Source organism: Furipterus horrens, unplaced genomic scaffold (assembly GCF_987537825.1).
Source record: "Furipterus horrens unplaced genomic scaffold, mFurHor1.1.pri manual_scaffold_3, whole genome shotgun sequence".
NCBI lineage: Eukaryota > Metazoa > Chordata > Mammalia > Chiroptera > Furipteridae > Furipterus > Furipterus horrens.
Genome location: NW_028327173.1, coordinates 198133787 through 198161050, shown reverse-complemented (window position 1 = coordinate 198161050; position 27264 = coordinate 198133787). Strand labels below are relative to the sequence as shown.

Genomic DNA, 27264 nt, shown 5'->3' with positions numbered 1-27264 from the left:
GCCAGAAACACTTATACTGTATCCTCAGTTACGCCAGAAATTGTCAACATGCTCATATGTAAATAAGAAACTAGTTTACCTTTTTAACTTCAGGTCCTATGTCTTTCACTTATGGATATTAAATGTAAATAACCCATGGGATTAAATTCTGCAACTTAAAACGTATTTATCACAGTGCCCGGCATTTACTACGTACTCAAAAATGTGTGCTGGTGTAATTAATATTAATTATTATGTCAGATGTAGATCAGTTGAGATAGTGAAGTTCCAGTTCAGCAGAAGTTTCCCGGTGGCTGGCTCTAAATTAGCCCTCAATACAATTCACTGAGAACACCGTTTGCATTGATGGTGATTGGTACTGTGGGAAATTGCAAAGAGGAAACCTAACGCTCCTGATGGTGTGCTGTTTCTCAGTGCTGACTATTATGAATGCTGGGCTCTCTCATTTGGAATAAAGACAATTTGACCTCCAAACTTTTATTGCAATCAATGTTACAGCTGCTCAAAATATCTCTTCCACAGCAACCACACGAAGAAATGTTCTTAAGTTTGTAGTTAAGCTGGAGTAGATAGCATTACATCTCAGCCAACACATTCCATGTTTTATAAATTATTGCAAAACATATTTAAATTTAATGCTCCAAATTAGGATTTAAAAAAGGGTTTGGTAAAGAATAAGACTGGCTTCCATTTAATTTAGAATGAGAATTTCAATGAATGATAAAAAAATTCCTACTGAAGATATGATTTTAGAAGTGGTATTTTTTTTTTTCCTTAAGAAAAATGTATTGATTTTGAAATGCTTTAAAAATGTCACGACCTTCGTTGGCCCTTTACCTTTATCTGGAAAAGATGTCCAACCATCAGTCTTTGTGTTGGCACAACTTCTCTACAATATTAAGTGTTTTTCACTAGGCACCTACGGAGTGCAACATGCTTGGGAGGGAGATGGAACATGTTAGACTTGACACACATTTTGGTTTTCAATTTTTTGGAGGTTTTAGGGTTAAGATTTCATGAGATTTTTAGACATTTTTTAGCTCATAGCAAAATCAATAAGTTGAAAACAACATTTTATTTACTGCTTAGTTATTTCTGTTTATTAAAATAGAATAGTAACTTATTTTTCTATAGTAAATTATGATGGTTTATAAAGCATTTTGCTGTTGCTAATTGCTTGGTAAATATTACTGAGGAAGTTTTAGTGTTTTTAGTGCTATTTTCCTGGAAATCATTTTCAAATAATTCTCTTATACTGCTTTTACCTTCCAAAAAACACAGCTAACTGAAAATTAAACAGTATTTCTCTTGGAAATTAACAAAAGCTTTTGTAGAAAAACTTGGAAGATTAATTTTCAGTTTCTTTTTTATTCCATATTAACCTTCATGCTATTATTCACCCTTAAAATTGCAAATTGCTTTCTATTTTTTAATGAAAATTATTCAGCAAGCTAAACAAAGACTGACAGGGCCTGTTACAGATTATAGGTAATACAAAGAATAAAAGAACATGTGGACTTTGTTTTCTTATGCATCAGAGCTTTGCCACAAAAGAATTATCTAACTTATGTGTTGTCACTGTGGCAGTAATAAGTTTGAGTTCTAAAATTACAATTTGCAATATGCATATATTCTAAATATATAATTCCAATACAAGTCTTTGAAAACAGCAGAGTTTCTGCAACAGTAAGAATCCTTAGGACACCTGTCAGCATTTAGCAAAAAGATGGTGAAAATATATTAAAGTTTTTTCAGGCACCTTTGAATTACATATCTAAAATACTTTGTGAATTATTTTCTCCTGAGATTTCTAACAGCCAAAATTTTTGTTCATTAATGACATGTTGAGATTTCCATGTCTAAAATCTTCTTGTATCCACATAGTGCCACCAGATAAGACTGAAAGCTAATTGCCAGCAATTCCATTGCTTAGTGCCTGCAATGATACAAATAAGAGCCCCCGCCCCCAGCATGCAAGTCATATGATATTGACATTAAAGAAGGTAGAAGGCTGTACTGTAGTCCCTCCCTATATCGCGGTTCACTTATCGTGGCCTCACTGTATCACGGGATTTTAAAAAATATATTTCATTATTTATCGCTGATTTTTCACTCTATCGTGGGATTTTGCGATACTGTATATGTGTGTTGTTAAAGTTATGTAGGTTTAAGAGTGTAGAATATGTTTAAGAACATAAGTAGTGTTTATAAAAGTGTGGAAAAGATTAATAAGGGAGTGGGAAAGGTTAATAAGGGACTGGGAATGGTTTATAAGTGCGTGGGAAACACTTAAAATATAAAGCCTTATAAAGCCTTAAAATATATATAAATACTAAAATAAATGTAAGGTTCTTACTTCGCAGATTTTCACCTATCGCAGGGGGGTCTAGAAGGTAATACCTGCGATAAGTGAGGGAATACTGTATTGTGTGAATTAATCTCATTCATCACATCTCTTTGTTATTGTCAGTGCTTTGTCTTTTTAAAAGAAATTTCGTACTGCTCTACCAACATACACTATAACATCATTTTTGGTTGTGAAATTTTTATATAAGTTTTAAAAATTAAATTAATTAAAATTTTATTAAACTTCCCCAATGTGATATTATTATTTTTATCCTTAACGATTTATTTATTTATCTTTAAAGAGAGGGGAAAAGAGGGAGAAACAAAGGGAGAGAAACACTGATGTGAGAGAGGAACATCAGTTGGTTGCCTCACATAAGCAGCCCAACTGGGATGAAACTGCAATCCAGGCACGTGCTCTGGGAATTGAACTGGTGACCTGCTGCTTTGCGGGATGGCGCCCAACCAACTGAGCCACACTGGTCAGGGCCAATGTGATGCTTTTTACATTCAAAAATATCTGTGCTGTAGCATGATATATTAAAGGGAGAGTGGAGAACAGTTATACATGCACAAGTCTCTACTTCATTCCTTACCAGATGTGTGACCTTAGAAACATCTGTTAATCCATTTTAAATCTCTGGTTTCTCCATACTACACAATTCTTAGTGTTGTGGGGATACACTGATATAAAGGTTATAAAGCAGCTAGCAGAGCATGTAATAAACAGTAAAGAAATGTTACCTGATATCCCCCTAGCCCTATATTATGAGAAGACAAATCTGGGTAATGCTCTGGTTGCCAGCATTTTCCTGGAGGTGCCTCAGCAGTTGTGAACAAAAGAGCTCCAGATTAAACCTATGTGGACCCAAGAAGCAATTCAATCAGGAGATAAGATCATAATACCCAGAAATATAAATATAATGATCATACAATGCCTTTTTCTTCGTTCATCAAATTCAGAGAAAAGCTGATGAAATGCCCTTTTGCCTTTATATAGGGAATATTATCCCTTTATTATTCCCTTTTGTTTTCTGGATTAAATTTGGTGTATCTTTTGCAATGACTTCATAGAATGAAAATGTGACTAAGTAGGAGGAACAGGGAAAAAAAAAAACTCAGCATGATTTCTTTGGTCTCCCTGGCCTTTTCTTTCAGGTGACTCCTGGTAAGAAGTTGTTCTTTTTTAAAGAGATTTCTATTTAGAATGGAATGAGAAACATCCATTGATCAAATACGGTTCCATTAATTCATGAATTCCAACAATAAATATTAAACACCTGTTCTTCACAATGTCTTGTGCTATAGAAATACAAAGATAAAAAATGTAGATATCTATTCCTCCCTCCTGACATGTACAATATGGAAGGGTAAACAAAAGATTTGCAGTAGCAGGAAAAAGATAGGTTTGTGGGAACCAGTATGTGGTGTCATGGGAGCACAAAATGATCATCTCACTCAAAGCCTGAAGGGAGGAAGTAGGACATTTTAGGGGAAGTGATAGCTAAGGAAATGCCAGTTTATGGAGGCAAGAAGATTTCAAAAACAAGAAACAACCTTTGCAGAGATATTTGGGAAATTTCAATTGTCATGGCCAGACTTTATTTTCTATCATGGGATTGAGGAGATACTAATATTTATTTTTTAATCATGAGATCGAGGAGAGACTGACTTAAAAATTAAACAAAGATCAGCTGATCCAAAGCTGCATATGCCACATTAGCACATTTGCAAATGATTCCCAGGGAAATGGCAAGAGAATGGATTATTTTCAGGATGCATATGAAATGAGAACACTGCTCTGAAAAACGAAAAGTATTGGACAAGAAACCTCTTAATTCCTGGAGTGTTTTTTTTTTTTTTTAAATATACTTACTTTCTATGATAAAATATCTAGAGATAAGCAAAGCAATGCCACCATAAGTATTTAAGGTTAGTAAAGCCTCTATATCACACAAGCTGATTAGCATCATACTTTTCCATAAAAATTAATATATTAATACCAATGTATTGTCACTTGGTTTAGACTTCATTAAGTTGTTAATTCCTAAATTCTTGATCACTGATAAGATCCCCCTCATGATCTTTTCTAAGTGATCTTTACAGTTTGAGAGCATTTTCAAATTAAATGTTTTGTTTTAGTAAAAATCTTTTATTAAGAACTCTAAGAATATTTTTCTTAGTTGGCTTTATCTCACTTAAAGTCTCAATTTTTGTTATTCATGGTCTCTGATAAAACCTAAAAACTTAGAAATCCAAGTCACCTATACTCAAAATGTTGTCTGTGGATGAAAGGCATCAGAACCTCTTGAAGCTGCTTAGAGATGCAAAACTTAGGCCCCCATCACAGACCTACTGTATCTGAATTCCTAGGATTAGATTTTAGAAGTCAATCTTTTAAGAGATGATTCTTATATATGGTGAAGTTTAGGAATCAATGGCCTAAAAGCATTTCTGTAAATAAATATTGTTTATTTAAAACATCACACTAGAAATTAAAAGTACTGAGACTGGATACCGATAGCACAATTCATAAAACTTAAAAATATCAATAAGTTGGCCTCATTAAAATAAAAACATCTCTATTAGGAGAATGAACAAATAAGCAACAGACTGGAAGACAATGGCTGACAAAAGACTAACATCTAGAATACACAAAGAAATCTCAGAAATCACCAATTAAAGAATTCATTTAGAAAATGGCCACAATACTTGAAAAGATATTTCACTAGGAAGATAACCATACGACAAAAGAATACATGAAAATGTATTCACCATTATTATCCATCAAGAAAATTCCAATAAAAATCACAATGATATATCACTACACACCTTCAGAATAATGAAAATAATAAAAAATGAAAACAATGAATGCTGGCAAAGATAAGAGAAACTGGTTCACCTATACATTACAGTACCATCTGGTAGCTGCTCATAAAACTAACTGTGTGGCCCTGGCTGGTGTGACTCAGTGGATTGAGTGCCGATGTGACTCAGTGGATTGAGTGCCGACCTGTGAAAAAAAGGGTAATTGGTTCCATTCTGAGTCAGGGCACATGCCTGGGTTGTGGGCCAGGTCTTCACTTGGGGATGCACAAAAGGCAACTACAGAGTGGTGTTTTTTTCCCTCTCTCCTGCCCTTCCCCTGTCTCTAACAATAAATAAATAAAATCTTTAAAAAAATAACCTAAACATATAATTACCAAAGGATCCCATAATTGTACTCTTATGTGTTTATTACAAATAAATAAAAACTATGTTTACACTAAAACCCATACGCATATTTGCACAACAGCCTTATTTGTACTACCCCCCAAATGGAAATAATGCTAGTGTCCTTCAACAGGTGAAAGGTTAAACAAAGTGGCACAAACATGTCATGCAATACTATTGAGAAATATAAATATAGTAACTGCTCGCATGTGTAACAATTTGCATTTCATTTCTATAACATGCTTGAAATGACATTTTAGAAATGGAGAATAGATTAGTGACTGCCATAAGTTAGGGACAGTGGAAGGGCGTGTGTCAATGGGAGGTGTGTGTGATTGTATAAGGCAACAGGAGGAATCTTCATGCTAGAATCGCTCAGTGTCTTGAAGATACACAAACATCCAAACGTTACAACACTTTGTACTACTAAATTGTCTAGAAAAAGTCAGGGGCTATTAATAGCAGCCACACAGTGGGAGCAAATGTGGTTCACGGAGACATTCTCTGCAGACAAACTCAGAAAATTTTTCCACAGAGGAAAGATCAATGACCAGCACAGGATCCCCTGCAGATTTTACCAGATTTTAATCCTGTTTGCAGATGCCAGCACCTGAATCCCATCCCATTCCATCTCCTCCTCTTTCTCTGCAGGAGCCCAGGAACTCTGCTAAAAGCCAGGCCGGGCCTTCATCATAAGACTGATGTGATCAATTATACACAAATAAATAGGTAACCTAGAAGAAATGGATGAATTCCTAGAAACATACAACCATCCAAGATTAACTCATGAAGAAATAAAAAATCTAAACAGACCAATCATAATTAAAAAGATTAAATTATTAATCAAATACCAACTCCCAACCCAGAAAAGCCCAGGACCAGATAGTTTTATGGCGAATTCTACCAAACATTTAAAAAATTAATGCCTGTCATTGTCAAACTTTTCCAAAACAATTGAAGAGGAAAAAAGACACCTAAACTCATCATGTGAGACCACGATTACCCTGATACCAAAGCCGGCAAAGGACACTCTGAGAAATGAAAATTATAGACATATACCCATCATGAACATAGATTCAAAAATCTTCAAAAAATATTAGCAAACTGAATTCAATGGCACATTAAAAGAATCATATAAAATGAGCATGTGGGATTTATTTCTAGGATGCAAAGATGGTCAGCATACACAAATCATAAAATTAAAGATAAACTTTAACAGTGTTATTTACAATAACCAAGTGCTGCAAACAGCCTAAGTGCCCATCTGTGGATGAGTGGATCAAAACACTGTGGTACATTTACACAGTGGAATACTATGCGGCAGAAAGAAAGAAGGAACTCTTACCATTTGCAACAACATGGGTGAAACTGGAGAGCATTATGCTTAGTGAAATAAGCCAGGCAGTGAAATGATATCACCTAATACAGAAAATTACTGAACAACAGAAACAAATGAGCAAAACTGAACCAGAAGCATGGAAACAAAGAACAGACTGACAGTGACCAGGAGCTGGGGGTGGGAATGGGAAAAAGAAACTAATATAAATGATCCATGGACATGGACAACCATGTGGGGAATAAATGTGGTGGAAGGGGAGTGGTCAGGGTAGGGGGGAGCAATGGGGCAAAAAATGGGACAACAGTAATAGAAAAACAATTAAAAATAATTATATAACTATCACAACAGGCCCCAAAAGCATGTGATAAAATGCAGTATTCTTTGCTCGTAAAAATGTTCAACAAGTTTGGTATAGAAGGAACGTACCGTAAGGAAGGCCGTGTATGACAAACACACAGCCAACAGGGAAAGATTGACAGTTTGTCTTCTAAGATCAGGAAAAAGACAAGGGTGTTCAATGTCACAACACCTACTTAAGATAGTACTATAATTTCTAACCAGATAAATTAAGTAAGAATAAAAAGTCATGGGAGTGTAAAAGGAAAGAGTAAAATGATCTTTGTTTGCAACTGAGATTTTCTTATAGAGAAAAGTCCTAAAGGCTACATCAACACTCTTAGAGCTAATTAACGAATTCAGTAAAGTTGCAGGGTATAAAATTAACATATATAAATTAGTTGCATTTCTATACACTAATAACAACACATCTAAAAAAGAAAGAAAACAATTTCACTCACAATGACATCAAAAACAGTAAATACGTAGGAATATGTTCAACCAAGGAGGGGAAGGATCTGTCTATACACTGAAAACTACAAGACTTTGAAGAAAGAAATGGAAGAAACAAAGAAATGGAAAGATTTCTGATGTTCAGTGTTCAGAGGAATTTATGTTATTAGAATGTCCACACTACCCAAAGCCATCTATAGAAACAAAGCAGTGCCTATCAAAATTCCATGGCATTTTTTCACAGAAACAGGAGAGCAATCCTGACATTTATATGGAGCCACAAGATACCCCAGATAGACAAAGGAATTTATAAACAATTAAAGCTGGAGACATTACACTTTCTTATTCAGAACTATATTACAAAATGATAGTAATCAAAATGAAATGGAATCAGGAACCCATAAATAAATTTTCATAGGTACAGTTGGCAAAGCAGCCAAGAATAATCAATGAGGAAAGAATAGCTTCTTCAATAAATAGTGTTGGAAAAACTGGATAACCACATGTAGAACAAAATTAGAACCTTATCTTAGACCATTCACAAAAAAAAGTTAACTAGAAATTGATTAAAGACTATGTACAATAGCTAAAACTATAGCATTCCTAAAAAATATAGGAAAATAGCTTCTCAACATTGGTCTTAGCAATAATTTTTTTTCTAGAGAAGATATACAAATGGCATGCAAGTCAAAACCACAATGAAATTTCTCAGTACACCTGTTAGAATGGCTATCATCAAAAAGTCAAGAGATAAATGTAAGCAAGGATGTAGAAAAAAGAGAATCTATGTAGATCATTGGAGGGAATGCAATTTGACAAAGCCAATATGGAAAACAGTATGGAGGTTCCTCAAAAATTAAAAATAGAACTAACTTATGACTCAGAAAATTACTTCCAGGTATCTATCCACTCAAAATGAAAACTGTATCTTGATAGACATGTGCATTTTTATGTTCATTACTGCATTATTTAGCCCTGGCTGGTTTGGCTCAGTGGATTGAGCGTCGGCCTGCGAGCTAAGTGTCGCTGGTTCGATCTTCCAGTCAGGGCACATCAGAGAAGGAAAACTCTGATTCCAAAAAACCTCCGCTGCCTTGCGGCATACCTCTTCAGGGGAAAGGCTAAGGGAGTAAACCCCGACAGAAAATCCGGAGCCGGAGTCCCTAAGGCGGTTTGACGTTGTAGTCAACACCGGCAACTCCTGCGGCGCACCTGAAGCCAAGCTGTATTGACTCCGTCTTTCCCTTGGACCCTTCAGCTGCGAAGAGAGGGGGGGTCTGCTGCATGGGCAACAGCAGACCCTCCATATCACCCTGCCCAGGCTCTGTAGCTTCAGCTTCACTGGAGAGGACACTCCAGCGTCATCGCAAGATGTCGATTCAACACGGGAGGAGACAGATACCGTGTCACTCCCGAGTCGGACTGCACAACCATTCTCGGCGGTGCAGATAGACTCTTAAGAAGCTACACCATCGTCTCTCGAGACGGACGGCTGCCGATGACGACGACTGCATTATTTACAATAGCCAAGGTATGGAAATAAACAAACCTACCGACCCATGAATGGATGAATGGATAAAAAAGATGTGATGCACACACACATGGAATATTATTCAGAATAAAAAAGCAATCTGCCATTTTGGAAATTTGGGTCAATCTTAAAGGCAATATGTTAAGTAAAATAAGTGAAACAGGGAAAAGCGAATACTGTGTGCTATCACTTATATGTAGAATCTAAAAAAAAGTGGAGCTCATAAAAACAAAGAGTAGAGAGAAGATTATCAGGAGCTGAGGGGTGGGAGAAATGGGGAGATATTGGTCAAGGGTAAAAGCTCTCAGTTTTGAGATGAATAAGCTCTAAGGATCTAATGTACATGTTTATTATACCTAATAATACTGTATTATATAATTCAAAGTTACTAAGTGATGCATCTTAAATGTTCTCACCACAAGAATGTAACAGAAATTATGTGACATGGTAGAGGTGTAAGCTAACACTCCGGTGGAAATCATTTTGCAGCATGAAAGTGTATCAAATCAATATGTTGAACTCTTTAAACATAGAATTTTATATGTCAAGTATATCTCCATAAAACTAGTATAGAAAAGAAAATTAAAGTGGACTATGCTTGGTTTTCTCCATTAATGACTCATCACTCAGAGATGCTGAAAAATAGACACTAGTTAAAGTAATAAAGTATAAAGAACTATTTTGTCCTTGTTTTTTACATACTTCATATTTGCTTATTTTTCAAAAAAGAATGCTTAAAGTGAGAATAAAAATATTTTATTGTCTAACAAAACCTCCTAAAGATAACTAAAATCTAAATGTAGTTTGATAAAAAAAAAATTGACTCTGAATTTTGCAATATCATGTAAGATTGAAGTTTAAGCAAAATACTTTTCCACCTTGCTGGTAAGAGTAGTTGAGAAGTCATTTGGAACATCCCGTAAGTCAATATTTATTCAGATTCAATGCAATTTACAGTTCTTTTTTTTTTTTAACTGCCAAAACTAACTCATTACTTCTATTTTCTGGTTAATGTTAAGCATAATTTGAATGTCAGTCATCATTTTGTCTTCAAAATGGCTTTGCTGTGTCTGCGATTGCATGAAATGCAAGGGTCACAAAAGTCATGGACACGGAAGCATGACAAAAGGCAGAGGAAGGCTGTTTTGTTTCCCCTTAAAATGTCTTTTCTGTTGATTCTAAGAAGGCTCCCTCCCTTGAAGATGCTGTGCCCCAAAGAATAAATGGATCACATGTTTTCCTTGACATCATGACTATTTCATCCCTCCTGTGTTGCATATGGATTATTAGAGGATGTAAGACCGGTGATTGATTTTGTCTTTTGTTAATGGGTACTCAGCAGACAAAACAGACAATATGTTATTCAACAGATAAGTTGAAAAGGTGTTGTACAAATGCCAAAACATGTCATGATAGTTGGCATGTTGAATCCATCTTGTGACAAACATTTACCATGAAAATCTTTAATCACCACTGTGAGATAGGACTTTATGATAGATTTCTTGCAAAATAAAAAGGTGATTATACACACACACACACACACACACACACATATACTGTGTTTTAATAATGAAGATTTATGAATGAAAAGTTCCTTGGCATCTTACACTGTCCTCAATGATACTGTATTTAAAATATTCAAAATATATGGAGGATGTCAGTCCCACTGAGAGGTTGAGACTAAGTTTTGATTACTTCTCTTCTTTAAAAAATTGCTAAGACTATGAGGACAGCCTTGTAAATTCCTTTCAGTGAATGAATGAGCTGTAACAACGGACTAGGACAGCTAAGTCTTCCACAAGATGACTGCTCACATTAAAAGACCATTTCATCCAGTCACAAGGTTATCACAATAATACCTCAATACTCAGTGTCTTGTGTCTGGCCCAGCCAGTGTGAGAAGAGAAAATCCTTGCCTGTCTTCGGGATAATCAAGAGTTTTGGGGCAACCTTTGAGCACACACAAGATAGTGAGGAGCCAGACACGAAGCACAGGCTAGTTCGCTGAAATGGATCAATAAGGAATTTAGTGATTTAGCCTTTGGCCTTCCAGCACAATGTCCTGCAGGTCTAGTTAGGGTGATATGTTTCATTGGCAAGCCACAATAATGGGACCTAATGACAGTCCATAACAAGGTGATGTATTCTTTTTGACAATTCATTTTCCTACAGACTGCCCCTTTAAACCACCTAAGATTGTATTTACAACAAGAATTTATCACCCAAATATTAACAGTAATGGCAACATTTATCTCAATATTCTAAGATCACAGTGGTCTCCTGCTTTAACTATTTCTAACGTTCTTTTATACATTTGTTCACTGCTATGTGATCTAAATGCACAAAATCGCCTTGTGCCAGAGAGTGCATGGATCCATGGAACAGACAGAGGTAAGTACAACAGAAAATCTTGGGAACAGACTCAGAAGTATGCCATGTGATGCCACCTTCAAGTCAGAATAACCTGCATTATAGCTGGAATAAACTTTAAATTACTGTTCCTTTTTTGATTTTCTTATCCAGCTGCTCCCCTATCAGATCTCATCTTTTTTAATATTACTTTTTGTGTACTTTCCTCCTTTCATTTACATTCTTATCTGAGAAGACTTACATTCTTCCAGCTTTGGACAATAACTGCTTTTAGAAACTCTAATGTAGTTACGAGAAAACAGTTGCCAGGATTCAGAATTTTTAAAAAAATGGAGCATGTGTAATGCATGGCCAATGTCTTCAGTCTAACTTGGTTATGAGACTAAAACCAATCCTCACTTCTTTAACATGTTGAAGAAATCATCTGAGGGGCAGGGGGTTGGTTGCTCAGTGTTTGCATCAAAGGAAGCAGCATTATTCTAGCGGCACCCTTTCCTGTTTAAGTCTTCCACTCTTAGAGGTCTGAGGTTACATGATACACTCTATGCTCATAACTGATGTGGCTGGAGAATTGGTATTGAATGTACAGCATCAAGAGAACATAAAATGTGATTTATTTTATGCATGTCGATAAAGGAATGACCTGTTCTTATTCTACAGAGAATGAAAATTGGAAGTCAAACACCTTTTGTACTCCAAAATAGGGTTTCAGACATTTTGTAATTTTCCTTTAAATTGTTAGGAAGCTTGGAGCTATTAGTTAATCTATCTTCCTATATACTGTTTAATATAACACTGAATACATGATGCAAGTTCTCGATGGATGAGTGAGCAACTAATAGCCCTGCTAGTAATTGATTTATTTTTCTTTAATAAAGTTTCATAAAACTAAAAAGACCATTTCAATAATCACAATATGATGTCTTATAATTTACTCATAGGAATTCCAGTTTTATTTTATTTATTTATTTTTGTATAAGTGAATCTTTGTCACTGTATATTAAAACCCCTGAAAGAAAACTTTCCATTACTGCAGAGTGGTTTTTTTAGGGAAAATAGTAGGAAACTGGTGTCAGGAACCTACTAGAGCAAATTCCTCATTTTCACTTGGATCCAGAAGATTGAAATTAATAGCTGCTACTCATGAAGTGCGATATTCTCTTCATTCAAAACCAAAGTAAATATGAAGATGAACTAGAGTTTATCATATTAAAGACAGTCTTTACATTTGTCATCTCCATTCTCAATCTTGGGTTGCTTTCAATGTTCTCCCTGAACTGAAGAAAGAATCTGACAGAACTCAGGTGTAACCTGCTGTTATGTCCCTTAAAACTCTGGGCATCATTCAAGCCAATCACCATGATCTTAGACAACACCCAGCAGTGAACCCAATTCTGAATGCTTTATTTTGGTCCAAGTATTCTCCCTGCTTAGGGATAACATGATAACGTCACCAGTATTTATTTGCCACTGACCTCCCTTCGGTGTAAAGCCATCCCAATATTGGGAGATAAACAGCAGCATATCAAGAGTGAATGCAAAGGAATAGACTCTGCAATTCAGGAGACAGGCTTAGTCCAATCAGGGAAGAGCGTTTAACTGCTTACAACACATTTTTAGGACTTGATCAAGGTCAAAGAGAGGCAAGAAAGAGGATTTTTGTTTGTCTATTTGTTTGTTTTTTTGCCAGATGGAGGCCCAGAATTTTGCATTTATTTTGCCTGATTAAGGAAACTACACAAACTTAAAGAGCAGTCCAGAGAACTGCAGAAAAAAGAATAACCCTCAAGTTTGCCCTGCCTCTGAACTTCCCATTAAATAAACCAAAACAGTCTCTTTTCATTTAAAGATGTTCAGTTGGTTATCCATTACTTAGAGCCAAAGTCAATCTAGTGTATATATCTCTCACCCATTCTTTAGAGTTCAGTTTAAACCTAGATTCATTTCTATTGATAATCATTAACATTTATGGAGTTTATGCAAGATATTGCTGTTCTGAGTACACTGTATTGATGTACTAATCATTCCCCTCAACAGCCTTGTGAAAGTATTTTATTATATTCTAGAGTTTATAAGATCACAGAAGAGATTAAGTAACTTGCTCAAGTTCCTACGAGTGGTAGGGAGAACCAAATTTAAACCCAGTCAGCATTATCCCAGATGTCTCATTCTGAATCATTACATGATATTGTCTTGTTCTTTCCTGATGGTGCATTTGTGCCATAGAAACTCTTATTTTTGAATTATTTTCCATTTATTTCCTTAAATTCATACAATGAATACTTCATATTAAATCGCCCTGGGTTATGTTCACCCTGTATTTATTACCTAAACGCCTTTATATTTTGTGCTTACATGTGTATGTCTGTCCCTTCTCTTTTGCCTAATTCCTTTATAATGGACTCTGGTTTGCCATACTCTTATGTTCTATAGTGTTTTATAAACACAAGAAATCCAGAATTCATAGGAATATTGATACAATCTCAAAGTCACGACAACCTTGGCTACAGTAAAAATAGTCACTACACTGTAGCGCACTTGACTTATGGACTAACATTAGACACCCTCCTTCCCCAGCGCCTCCTCTTCCCATCCAAAACTGAGAAGCATATGAAAGGAATGTCTTCAACACTCTTATCTCATCCTCATTATCATCTACATTCAACCACTTTAATCATCACTGTCTCTTCTCATGCATTTTTTTCTAAGACAAATCTTCTATCTCTGCTTCCCATCTGCTCTTGTTTGCCATGTGAACTTGGTTCATTGTCTCTTCCATATTCTTTTTTAGATATTTAACTTCTATTCTTTACTGACTCCTTTGCTTATAAACGATGTTCAAGTCCTATCTTGGGAAAAATGAAAAACATGCTACCTTCTACACCAACTCCCGACTTACCTTCTTCCTTATAGCTGGTCTTCTTTTATAGCCAAGTTCCTTGAAAAGGTCTTCCTCCTCATTTTCTGTTCCTAATCCTGCCTCCCAACTCCAGGGAAACTAAATATTTGTTGCTAGTGCAGCCTTTTAAATGGCTGGGCCCTCTGCTTCATTTGTTCCCATTAACTGCTTTCTTTTTGAGTTTCCTCCCTTAGCTTTAACAGTGTTGTCTTTTCTTGTTGATTTCATGTTAAGCTGCTTCCAGATATTACTCAGGAAATTATCTTGCTCTAGTAATACTTTAAATGCTGGCATATCTTACTTTCATGTTTGGAGATTTCATATATTTCTACTTTTCTTCAATTTTTTGTTGTTAATCTGAATTGGCAGTTTCTCGGACTCTCTGAAGATTAGAAGTCATCTGTATGAATTCCTTCTTGCCTCATACCTGAAATCCTAACATTAATGATGGAGCATTAAGAAAAATATTCTAACTTTTATAGAAATTAAAGATAGCCTTCTTTATTTATCTTTCAATAAGAATAATTGTGGGTCTTATGAAGTAGATGTCAGTAAAGTGGAGGAATGAACTATAAAACTATGTGGTGAGGTTATGAGGAGCATCTCTCATCCGTTTGGTAATTTTATTGAGGACTTTCACTATCTAAATGAGTTAAAAATGTTTCTGATGTAGCTGTATCAGACTAAGATAATGTTTAGATACCTACTTTTAGACTATATTCATCTAATGGTAACACAGCTAAAACAAAATCTCATTGTTTGTGGTCTATATTTTAAGTGTTCTAATACTTGCTTGACAAAAGGAAAAGACTTAAAGGCTTGGGTAGCAGTCTGTGTTCCTTTTTTGTGCTATAATATATATTGTAGCTTTGAACTTGGTCTGTTAAAATGATTTTATGGATAAAGGATTTTTTTTTTTTAATTACAAGGACAAGAAGGATGGGAGGGGGGGTGATAGAGGAGAGGAAGGAAAAGGAGGGAAAGAAGGAAGGACATAAGGAAGGAAGGAAAGAAAGGTGAAGGGAGGAAGTAAGGATAAAAAGAGAAAAAAAAGAGAAAAGAAGAAAATTTAAAAATATTGGAATTCAATATGTTGTAATCTCAAATATCCTTAATGTTTTTAGCATATAGAGCACAAGGGAGATGAAGGAAAGTGGGGGTAAAAAAATGTGCTGGCTCTTAATGATTAACTTCGGGTCTTGATAAATGCTGTTGTGTTGTTTATGGTACAACAAGGGAGCACACGTTAGCTTTAAGTTGTTTCTTTCCCATGGCCTATATTGTCTAACCTTGTGCTACATTTAATCAAGTTTGATGGGCTGTATAACAAACGAGGAATTCCAGATAGTATTTGCTCTCATTCTTTTATTCCCTGGATAGATACCGGGAAGAGGCCAAACCATGAGTCTGAGGAATGAAGAAGTTTTAGCCTCATACACTGACCTCTAGAGCAGACTCGTTCCGCATGAGAGTGCTCATGTTAATAAGAAGGCTAGCATCATTAATTCCATGATCTCTTGTTTTGACAGCCAAGATGAATCTGTCTGTTTTCTTAAACATTCTATCCTCTTTCCTAGATAGATTACATCTACAGTCATGACAGTGAGTCAATTAATACAGTTTCTTAAAAGAATATGGGTCCTAATGACCATCAGACAAATTCAGAAAGTATTGAGGGTGTTAATAATGACAAATGTTTACAATGATTTTATAAATGTTTGAAAAAACTTCCCTTCTAATCTTTTCCTAAATTAATACCTATTTTTGAAGTCACTGGGAAGTTGGTTCTTATAATCATTTGTAAAATATGAAAAATAAAGACAATTACAGTTAAAAAAGAAGATTTTTCCAACCTTCTTTTGCCTCCCCCAGCAAAAGGGGTTAGAAAGCCAGAGTTACTCTCACAGGGACTTTTTTTCTTATAATATTTATTTAACCCAGTTCCAGGTTCCAAGAAATAAGCAGAACTCTACTGATGAGAAGGATTTAGTTCTGAAAGGTACTGTTTTCCTAAAAGCAAAAAAATAAAAGGATTTTCTGCTTTCTCCCATTCCTCTTACCTTTAGTTTAGGTGACATATGCATACATGCCACATGCCTTTAGCACGACGAGGACATAGGCAAGTTAAGAAAGACCAACAGTCTTAGGATAGTAAGTATGAAGGCAGAGAATGCTTACATCATTGATGGCATGCTTGAATGCCCAAACAAATGTCAGGAAAACCTACACCCAGATTAGCTATGTATACAAAATAATTGCTGTTGTCTTAAGCCACTTCAGTCTGGCTTTCTGATTATCACAGCTCAATGTACATCCATGTAATTCAAGGTCATTTTAAATAAATATTTTTAGAATTTTGTAATTTTAAACATATTTGATTTTATTAGCACAAAGCTCCAAAAATTTCATGTTTTCTTAAGCAGAATTATTAAACTAATCACATTTTTAAAAGCCTGAGATATTTAAATTCATATAGAGACTTCATGTAAACAAAACATCTTAACTGATTGACACTATCTTAGAAATCTTGATGGAGTTCTATATCTCATCCCTAATATCTCACATATCACTTGTTTTATCAACTCTTTATTCTTATATCGCAAGCCCATTTATTTTCTCTGTATTTTCTGTAGTGATTATAAAAGGCCATTGCATAATTCATAATTTGTGCCACGAGAAGACATGTAGATTAAAAAATACATGACTCCATTTTGTCATGCAATAAATTATTTTAATTATTTTATATTTTATGACTCAGCATTTGATAGACCCTATAAATATACAGTGTCAGCAACCATGGCCAACCCAACCTTTCCACTTCTCTTGTGCCAACTCAATGAAGCAAGACCATTGCAATAAAGACATGAGGAAGTGACATATGAGTATGAAATACATAGTACCTACTATGTGGCTTCAGATAATTTTCTCAGTCTCTGCTTAAGCTCCATCTCTATATAGCATGGAGATAATCTTGCATATTGTTTTTACAATTGAATAAGAATCATTACAATAATCCATTTTAGAACTTAGCATATATTAACACTCAATATATGTCAGTAACTTTCTATCCTTCCCTTATATATTCATTTGTTTATGCTTTTGTTGTTAGGAGATGATCGATATTAACAGTTGATGCCTGAACGACATAATGGATGTAAGGGGCACCAACCTACAGAAAATCCCCTTATAACTATAGCCAGTGCTCTCCATATGTGGATTCCTAACTCAGAATTGACCCTTCAATGACGTGAAATTGAACTGTGAGGGGGTCAATTGAAAAATCAAAATACATGTAAAAGTGGATCTCTACAGTTCAAACCCATGTTGATCAAGGGTCAAGTGTACTTCTAGTGGGTGCTTATTGAGGTAAAATGTAGAGCTCAGTTTTTATTGGTAGGAACAAAAGAATACACACACTCCCATTTGTCAATAAACTGTAGGGCACGAAAAGGAAAATAGAAATTGTGGATGTTTTCTCATTTTATGAACACAATGATTAATATATTGAAAGTTGCCCATGTGTTTGCCATCTGTTAGGACTATGAGTATATTAGATATTTTCAGCTTCTCAAAATTAGCTGTTATTTTGAAAATATCCATTTTACAAATAAAGGGCCAAAGATTCAAAAGTTTCAAGACCCTACTCAAAGTGTAATAGATCATCAGTGATGGTTTGGTAGACCTCAGTTTTGAACAAGATCCCCATGATTCTAGAGCCTAATCTTAAATTTTCCTTTAAAATCTGCCTGGATAGAAGTTGATAATATATATCTGATCAAACAGTATAAAATAGAAGAAATTCTCCCCCGCCTTCAGAAACCCTTAAACATTTTCTAACAGAAATGACCCACTTTTGTATTCTCTTTAACCTCTAACTCTTTATCGGGAAATTATTACATCAAATAAAAATCTGATTATAATCCATATAGCATGTGGTTTAATTTCTCTATTAAAGAGTATGTTACATTATTGAAAACATAACTTATTAATGGGATGGTGCTTACTAAGTGCTGAGGAATGGGGAAAAAGAAAATGTTGGTCAGAATGTACAAACTTTCAGTTATAAGATGAATATAATTTCTGGAAACTTAATGTGCTGCATAGTATTACATAATTGAAACATGCTAAGATGATAAGTCTCAAATGTTTTCATGACACACACAAAAGATAACTATACGAGGCAATGGATTAGTTAAGTAATTTGATTTTGGTAATCATTTCATAATGTGTAGCAAACATCATGTTGTTCAACTTAAATATATAAAAATTTAATTTTCAGTTATACCTCAATAAAGCAGGGAAATAAATAATAAACAAACAAAAAGTTGTTACCTGAAAAACAAGAAAATAAAACATAGCTTCTCAATGTTTGACACCTTTGAAACCCAAAATGTGTCCTTTTCATTCTGTGGCTTTCATTCTGCTGTCAGCATACAGGACCAGATCAACAGACCTACTTAAAAGAAGCCAAAAAATCCAAAAATCTGAATGATGCTCTGCTGACTTCACATAAATATTTCATTCCCTACACTCAAGGATTTTCATATGTGACAAACAGAAATAAATTGCTTAGCGTCACTTATTCATATCCTTAGGAGATGAATGTAAGCAGATCTGAAGTCTTGCTTAACTTTTAATGCATGTTTTAGAAAAGACGTGAATTGTGACTAGGCTGTTGGAAGTAAGCCTTATAAATCACCTGGGCTGCTTCACTATTGGAATTCTTGGAGTCATTATGTATAATTGGTTAATGGTGTATTTATTCTCACATTATTGGACCAGCTCCAGGGATAATCACTGATGAGTTTCAAAACTCCGCAAGGATTTCTGTGCAGAGGTAAATGAATTAAAAACAAGATAAAACTAATTACTTTTATTTAAATTCAATTCGGGGGGTAATTGTTCTGTCTTGGGGGTCTTGCAGGAGTTTTCAGAAGTGATGAATTTGCTTTAGTTTGCTGACTTGCATTCCCCTAGAGCTGAGACATTAAATCATTGGTGATGAGAATCAGAAAGGAAGTCTTTCCAACTAAAGTTCATGGTAGGATTTCCCACCTTAGTTCTTTATGCTTTCTTCCCTTTGATCCCATATCTTATTTAAGTTGGCCTTTAGAAACTTGATAAATATGGAAAAAAGATCCATTTGCAGAAACAAAAATCAAATACACATTACTTAAAGGTGTCAGGATGTCCAGAAGCTATACAAACAAGGCAATAGAATACATAAGGCTTACATACACTTCATTGAAGGCATCTGCCCTGACTGGACACAGAGAATTCTGACTGTGTAGGGTTATACTTTTCATGTAAAGCAACTGCATATGGGTAAGTGATAAAAATTCAAGACTTTTTTTTTTATCTCCATGCTTGGCTGGATTAGTATTTTCTTTAAATGTGTGATATGATACTGTTAGAGCCTGTTTCCTTTGATATGAAGATATATATATATATATATATACCATTGAAATGTGAATATCCCTGAGATAGATTCATAAATTAAATATTATGCCTTATGTATGTTCCATGAGATAAATTGGGCCTTTCATGACATACAACTTGGGGTAGGAGAAGGGGTTCAGTGAGAAATGAGCTACATAAGGCTTTGGTGAGTGTATCAATTAAAATTAGAGCTAAATAAATGTGGTTTGGACAAGAAGTGAGTTCTGCCACAAAAGACATCTGGAGCTAGGTGTTGCTAAGTCAGCACAATTATTCTATCATCACCAGAGATCAAGGATCCTTCTGTTTTTCTGTTCTAATAGCCCCTTTTTTTTTCCCAATTCACTGATTGAATGGATAGAGGAGAAGACAGACAATGAAGAACCAGTAACACAAATTATCATTGCCGTTATTCAACTGTTTGTGCTCAATAGATCCAAAGAAAAGCCAAACCACCAGAAATCAGGAAGATCAGAAAAATTATGGAATAAGGTCTATGCATGAAATTGAAGAAAGATTTTTAGAAACTCAGGCAGCCCTGGGTGCCTTAGAGTTTAACATAAATGGAACTGGGCTAAACTCTGACTTTTCTCACTTATCATTGCCCCATCTTTTTACTCATTCTTTAGCTCAACCAAAGGATAAAGTACTTTCTCTTGCAATGCGTGTAAGCCATAATGTAGTATGTATCACTGGCCACTTGAAACATTTATAATTGCACAAAGTCATATTTCATCATTTGTGTCTAAGAGCATGTCATGTGTCCAAGTTATAGATTAAAAGATGCCATAAAAGTTCAGTTGTATAAAATATATAAAATGAGATGTTATTGGATGAGCAATTAATTTAGTGCCCCCTCATTGCTTTTTACATAAAATGCTAAGCCGTGATATTAAAATTTCCCCTGGAGGGACTCAAAACCTAGTGATGTAGACACATGGTTTCTGAGTTGGATTAAAAACATTTTTTTTCTATTTAGTACTTTTTATTATGGGTTCACAAATCCAGGTAATGAATTTATTCTCAGCACTTACTGTATTGCATGAAATATAAAAGTTTTTCTATAAGTTTTTGTTGAGTCACTAAATATGTGAATAAATTAAGAGATACAGAGGCAATTAACTATAAAATGAAGGTTTACATTTCATCATTATTGCTCATGAACTACCTAGGTGGCTCTGATCCTTTATGTGTACTGTAAGCCAATTCTGTCACAGAAAATTATAACACAACTGCATTTAGTTCTTAAACAACAGCGTTCTTGGAGATCATACCACTGCTGAAGAATGAAAATCAGTTGATTGTTCTTCCTTCTGTCAAGAAGAGTCGAAGCAGTGAAATACACTTAAAAATGTGTGTACCATATGTGGATGACTTGTATCATGCCCTCGGTAAAAGCTTTGAACATGTGAAAATCAGATATAGTATAAAGGTGCAAGTTCAAGAATGACACAGTTTTCTGAAATCTTATGTAAATTGTTTTTTCCTCTTTACTGATCCAGAAAAGAAAAAAAAAAAGTGAGTTTTTGCAAACTTGACATTCCTTGAATCTTTTATTTTCTTATTTATGATTCTACTTGGGGTATGATGAGCCAAGATTATTATAAATAAGCCTTATTGCCAGGCATTTACATTACATAATGGCAGAGAACTGACTCAGAAGTGACTGGACAGATGCTAAAAGACCAAGATTACTCCTATCAGGATATATAATCAGGTTATTATCTACTGAAATTACCATTGCCCTTTAGGTATGAACCCTGAAGAAAAAATAAAAGGACACTTACTAAGGTCTCTTGGTGGCTAACTGGGCTCAAGTGTTTTTAAAACAGAGCCTAGTAGCCATTTCTGACAGGGGCTCTCTCATGCAAATTGCACTCATGGAGAAATCTGTGCTGAACTTCTTGTCTTTCAGTTGAACTGCCTGCCTGCCTGCCTGCACTGTTTCTGCCATCTGACCCAGGCCTTATAAAGGTTTCTTGGAATCCTATTCCAACCAACATAATAGATGCTTTCCCCAACTGAGGCCTTCCCCATTCAATCCGAGCTGTTCATGTCTGATCAGTCAGAGTGTCTCTCTTATGACCAATCAGAACAGTACACTTGTAACAATCAGACTATGAAGCATGAGGATGGGCCAGTCAGGAACAAGACACGGGAACGTCTGTCCATATAAGCCAGCTACCTTCTGTCTCCAGAATACACTTTCCCTTCCCACCAAAGACTGAAGACTGTGTGTCCCTGGGCAAGCTGAAACACCCAAGATGTCTCCCCAGAGTAGAGTGAAGCAGACCCACATGGAACAGACCAATGCAGTACCAAGTCCAGAGCAGAGCAAAGCAGAGCAGAGCAGAGCTGTCTAGCTGGAGAGAGGCCGGGCCCCAGGCTCCACCTGTCCTTATACCTCTTCTACAGCCATGCTGTATCACAACAGAGCTGTTTTGCACTGAATAGTTTCCTTCCTCACCACACCCCAAACTGGGGATTCTTGTTGACATTGAAATGTTCCAAACACAGGTCAGGGGGATAAGAAGTGGTTGATAAAGAGCAGTATTACTGCACCGTGACTATTTTTGCCTATTGATATTCATATTCCCTTAATTTCACTGTGGAAAGTATGATTGGAAGAGATAATAGATGACAGTTCATTCAGATCCTAACTTATTAGAAATATGTTTTTTTTTTAGTAACAATGAGTAGCACCTACAGTCTTGGAAAAATAGATTTCCAATCAAGTAAGTCTGATTCAATGAATCTGGGATAAAGCTCAAAGAGCTACAGGTTCAATAACTCCCCAGGTAATTTTAATATAGATAGATAGTTCCTGTACCCCCCATTGGAAAACAATGATTTGCGGTCATGTATTTCTCATGGTTTAAATATAGAAGCTGATTATATTTGTGTTTTAATGGAGAAACGATTAATTTTTAATAAGTTATTCTTCTGCACACTTGCTTGAATTTGTAATTATGTTCATGACTATAGGTAACTTCAGGGATATGAAATATCATTTACCTCATCCCAGGTGACCCAGTAAGTCATATGCAAAAGGCTGAAATAATAAATTGCTATAATACAGCATGGGTTCATCAAAAATTCATTCTGTAAAAGTATTTGTACCAAAGTTTATAAGAGGAATGTACGCTTATACTATGATTTCACCCCAGGCAGTATGGAAGCTCTACTTTTTAAATTCCTACTGAACGGTTGAATAAATTTAATGGCTCTTAAAATGCATACAAAACTCATTGAAGTCCGATGTTAAGAATGTTATTAAAATGTAGGGCATCTAAATCCTTTGTTATTTTTGCTTCTGTATTTTAGGTCTTGTTATCAGTCTCAAAGATCCTCAGTAATTTAGTTGATATTTACTCTCAACAGGGGTTCAGAACCTATGGAGAAGATTTTGAAATGTTGAACCTCTCTCAGGGTTTATGAGAAATAATTTCATCTGTAGGAATCGGAACACCCTAGAGCAATACTTCTCATGGGAAGATGTGGCAGCACTTGTCCGACTCCCAGACTTTTCATCTGCTGCCACCCACCCAGTGTCCCCTCTTACCTGAATGTATTCCTTTGGAGCAGCTTGGCGGGCTTCCTGGCTCCAGCCACTCGTACCCATTTGCACTTATAGGACAATTTCATTTCTAGCTTCCAATTTGCATTCTCATATTTATCAACTGACAGTCTATTTCTGTGTCTGAAATATATATAATCTTAAAATTCCAGGGAAGAATGTGGGAAAATCTGATCATATTTCAGATACAAACTAATTCCCATCATTGAGTATCCTGGGAAAAGTCTTGGAAGCAAGGAATCACATAGGCGTATGAAGAGATGTGGCAAGCATCTGGCACATTCTATCAGATTAAGATGAAAGGAATTGGGGCATTCCAGCCGTCTAACAAAACCCGAGTCTGGGGCATCCAACCAAATTAACTCAGGTTTGTATCCTGGTTCTTGCATATCCTCGATGGTCTTCGACAAACTGTTTTACTCTCTGGATCATAGTTATTTCAGTTTTTAAAATACAGTTAATATTTATTTTGTTGGATTACTATAGCAATTAAATTAGTCTTTGCATGAAAAATAATTATTAAAGTGAAATTTAGCTTAATGTACATTACTTCCAATTCATGGTTAGTCTTTTAATTTTGAAGATGAATTCTGGATAAATTTTCTAACACTGTCTTCATTGCATTTTCTGTTAGCTTTATGGTATGACCAGTTTTCCACATATATTGTAACAAAAAGTAGAAATAATTTACACATCGATGCAAATACATACATATATAAACAAGGAATAAAATAAATCAATATTATTAAATTTTATTTTAAGTTTAAATTAATAAATATGTTTATTTTTAAATGTCAATTTAAATACATAGAATTTGTAACCAGTACTGCAGGACACATTTCGATGTTCCAAAATATTTTAAATTGGACTCAAGGTTGAGAAACTACTACATGACAAGCTGTCACTCATATATTTTTCTTCCTTAATCCTTCACTTCTTTTTCTTTTTTTTTCATTCTTGGATGCAGGATGCAAAAACATAGAATATGAGATGGAAGAATATTATCACTATTCATTTCATATGGGCAAAATCCATAGTGAAGCAACATATGTATTTATCTTTCAAAGTGTCATTCTTTTCATGGAGTTCTATTGCAGAGGCTGACAATCACCAAAACACAGCGAGGCCTCAGCAAATTGAACAAATAGAGTCATGTTAGAAATGCAGATGAGAAAGAGATATTCCATTTTGCTAATCTCCCATTGGATGCACGTGCCAAGCAATTTGTTTACTGATAAGGTCCCAGGCTCAGAATAAATTATTTATTTATGGCTAATAATGTATTCTTCTGTACTCTGTGTTAAATGTCTCCCTTTGACAGGGCAGTTAATAAAAGATATTTTAAAGTCAAAAACAAAGTTTTCTGCTTTCTATTTTTATGTAGACTCTGAGAGAAGATGGGCTATTAGAGTGTCCCAGCATTCTTGTTTTAAAAAGTAATGCTTGTAATGTGGGGAAACAAAGTTCAAACTGCAGAAGTGTAAGATTAAGAACACCAGTTATTTTATAGATTGTTAGGCTTGTCCACATGCAAGGACCAAAGCTAAATGAAACACTTCCATGAAATTACTCTAGCTTCTAACAACCTTGGCAATACATCACCTTGTCTCTCTGTCTCTCTGTCGCTCTTTCTCTCTCTCTCTCTGTCCTTCTCTCTCTCTCTCTCACATACCTTCTCTCTCTCTCTCTCTCTCTCTCTCTCTCTCTCTCTCTCTCTCTCTCTCTCTCTCTGTCACACACACACACACACACACACACACACACTATACCTTATATACCATGCATGAGAAGATGCTGGTCAAAGTTCTAGCTAGCTGGAAGGTTCCATACTAGTAGCTATATTATGGAACATTCAGAATCCCTTCTGGATATCCTGAGGAGTTTTCTCACATGCTCTTGAGAATCCTTAAGTGTGAAAAACAATTCTTACAACACGTGGTGTGAATTGAAGTAATTTACAGACCTTTGAAATGTTTGCTTGTTGAGTGCTTTAAATGAAACATATTATCCTAAGTCTTCCACAGTCTACCCTTTAGGAGCTGAATTTTGTGTCATGTTGGATTTATTTTCCTTGGTTTACTGCAATACAACACTTGCAGGAGGATATAGCATAAAACAGCTTGTGTCAAAAGAATAAATTATGTCATCAAGACCAGGACATTTTTTAACTTCTATACTTATATGTGGCCCTATTGCAGCAGAGGCTCTGAAACTAGTTACTGCTCCCAGCAGAGAAGATAAATTTGCAATTCACAAATAACTCACGTTATATTTTTGTTGTAAAAGATGATAATTTGTTGGTTTAAATAAACCTCTAATCTCAAGTATAGATGCTGGTATATGAGCATATTAATGCTCTCAACCACAGATAGAACATACAGAGTATAAAATAGTAAGGTGTTTAGAAAATGTTTCTCATTAGCACTATTTCATAAAATCAGATTCTATGCTGTAAAGAAAAACTAATGTGTAGATTTTATATTCTATTCTGCAAAGAGTATTATACTAAATACATCATTCTGTCTTTTTTTATGCAAAAATTAGCCAGTATTAAATGCTCATCTGTGGCTTATCCTCTGCACCTGTTCTTGTCAGGCAGGGTCAGAGATATATTTGTGGGAATAAATTGTCATAACTTTAAAGATGACCTGCCTCAATGTTTTTAATAAATTAGAGTACAATGTAGATTGCTCAGGATTTGGAGAAGGAGCTCTTTCTCAGTTTGTGCCTAAAAGAGGTTGTGGAACAGAAGGAGGAGCTATACCTATAGATCCTATTTTATTATATTTTCTGAAAATAATGGATGATGTGTGTATTCTCTCAGCTGACGAGAATGAGTCAGACATGCCTTTTCCTCCTATGTGTTCTTCTAACAAAAATATGTGGCTATCTCAAGCACATGTAGGTAGACAAACATCCACATTCATACATCTGAAATACTTTGTTTAAGATAGAAACTCTATGGGATTCTGCTTCTAAATCCAATCACTGACTGTGTTGTATTGCATCGTGTCTCTAACTTTGTGATGATTAATTTTGTATATCAATGTGGCTGGGCTAAGAGATGCCCATATAGCTGGTAATCCATCATTTCTGCATGTGCATGAGGATGTTTCTGGGAAAGATGAGCATTTGAATAGATAGGCTGAGTAAATAAAATAGGCTTCACTAATTCAGGGGAGGAGGTATCATCCAATCTATTGAGGGTCGGGATAGAACAATAAAGCTGAGGAAGAGCACATTTTTTCTCTGAGTTGGGACATCCATCTTCCCCTGTCCTCAGATATCAATGATCCTGACTCCAAACTAAGGGTGATTTTGCCATCCAGGGTACATTTGGCAATGTCTAGTAACATTTTTGACTGCCACCATTTGTACAGATTAGGTGTTGGGATCTAGCGAGTAGAGTCCAGAGATGTTGTTAAATATCCTACAGGGTACAAATCAGTCCCTCCTCATCCCCAAGGAAGAACTATTCATCCCAATATGTCAGTCATGCCAAGATTGAGAAACCCAGTTTAACTGAGTGCAGAAGTACTGTGGTGTTATTACGTTATAGAGAACCTCACAAGTAATGGCAGTGGTGCAGAGGGTGATGTGGGAGGGAGCTCCTTTTCTAGTCCTACACTCCAGAAGTGGCCACCTTCCCACAGAGGATAGGATGGTGAGGACAGTCTCAAATTACTCTGCTCATGGAGTGAACCCCTGCCCTTCTGATGTCTCCTAGTGCTCACTAATCATCTTAGTGACCTCCTTCTTAT

The 27264-nt window shown here is 35.4% G+C and overlaps 1 pseudogene; it reads left to right on the top strand.

Moving 5' to 3' along the window:
• Positions 1-11222: 11222 nt before the first annotated feature.
• LOC150017133 (ubiquitin-conjugating enzyme E2 D3 pseudogene) lies at positions 11223-11659 on the top strand (annotated as a pseudogene).
• Positions 11660-27264: the final 15605 nt, after the last annotated feature.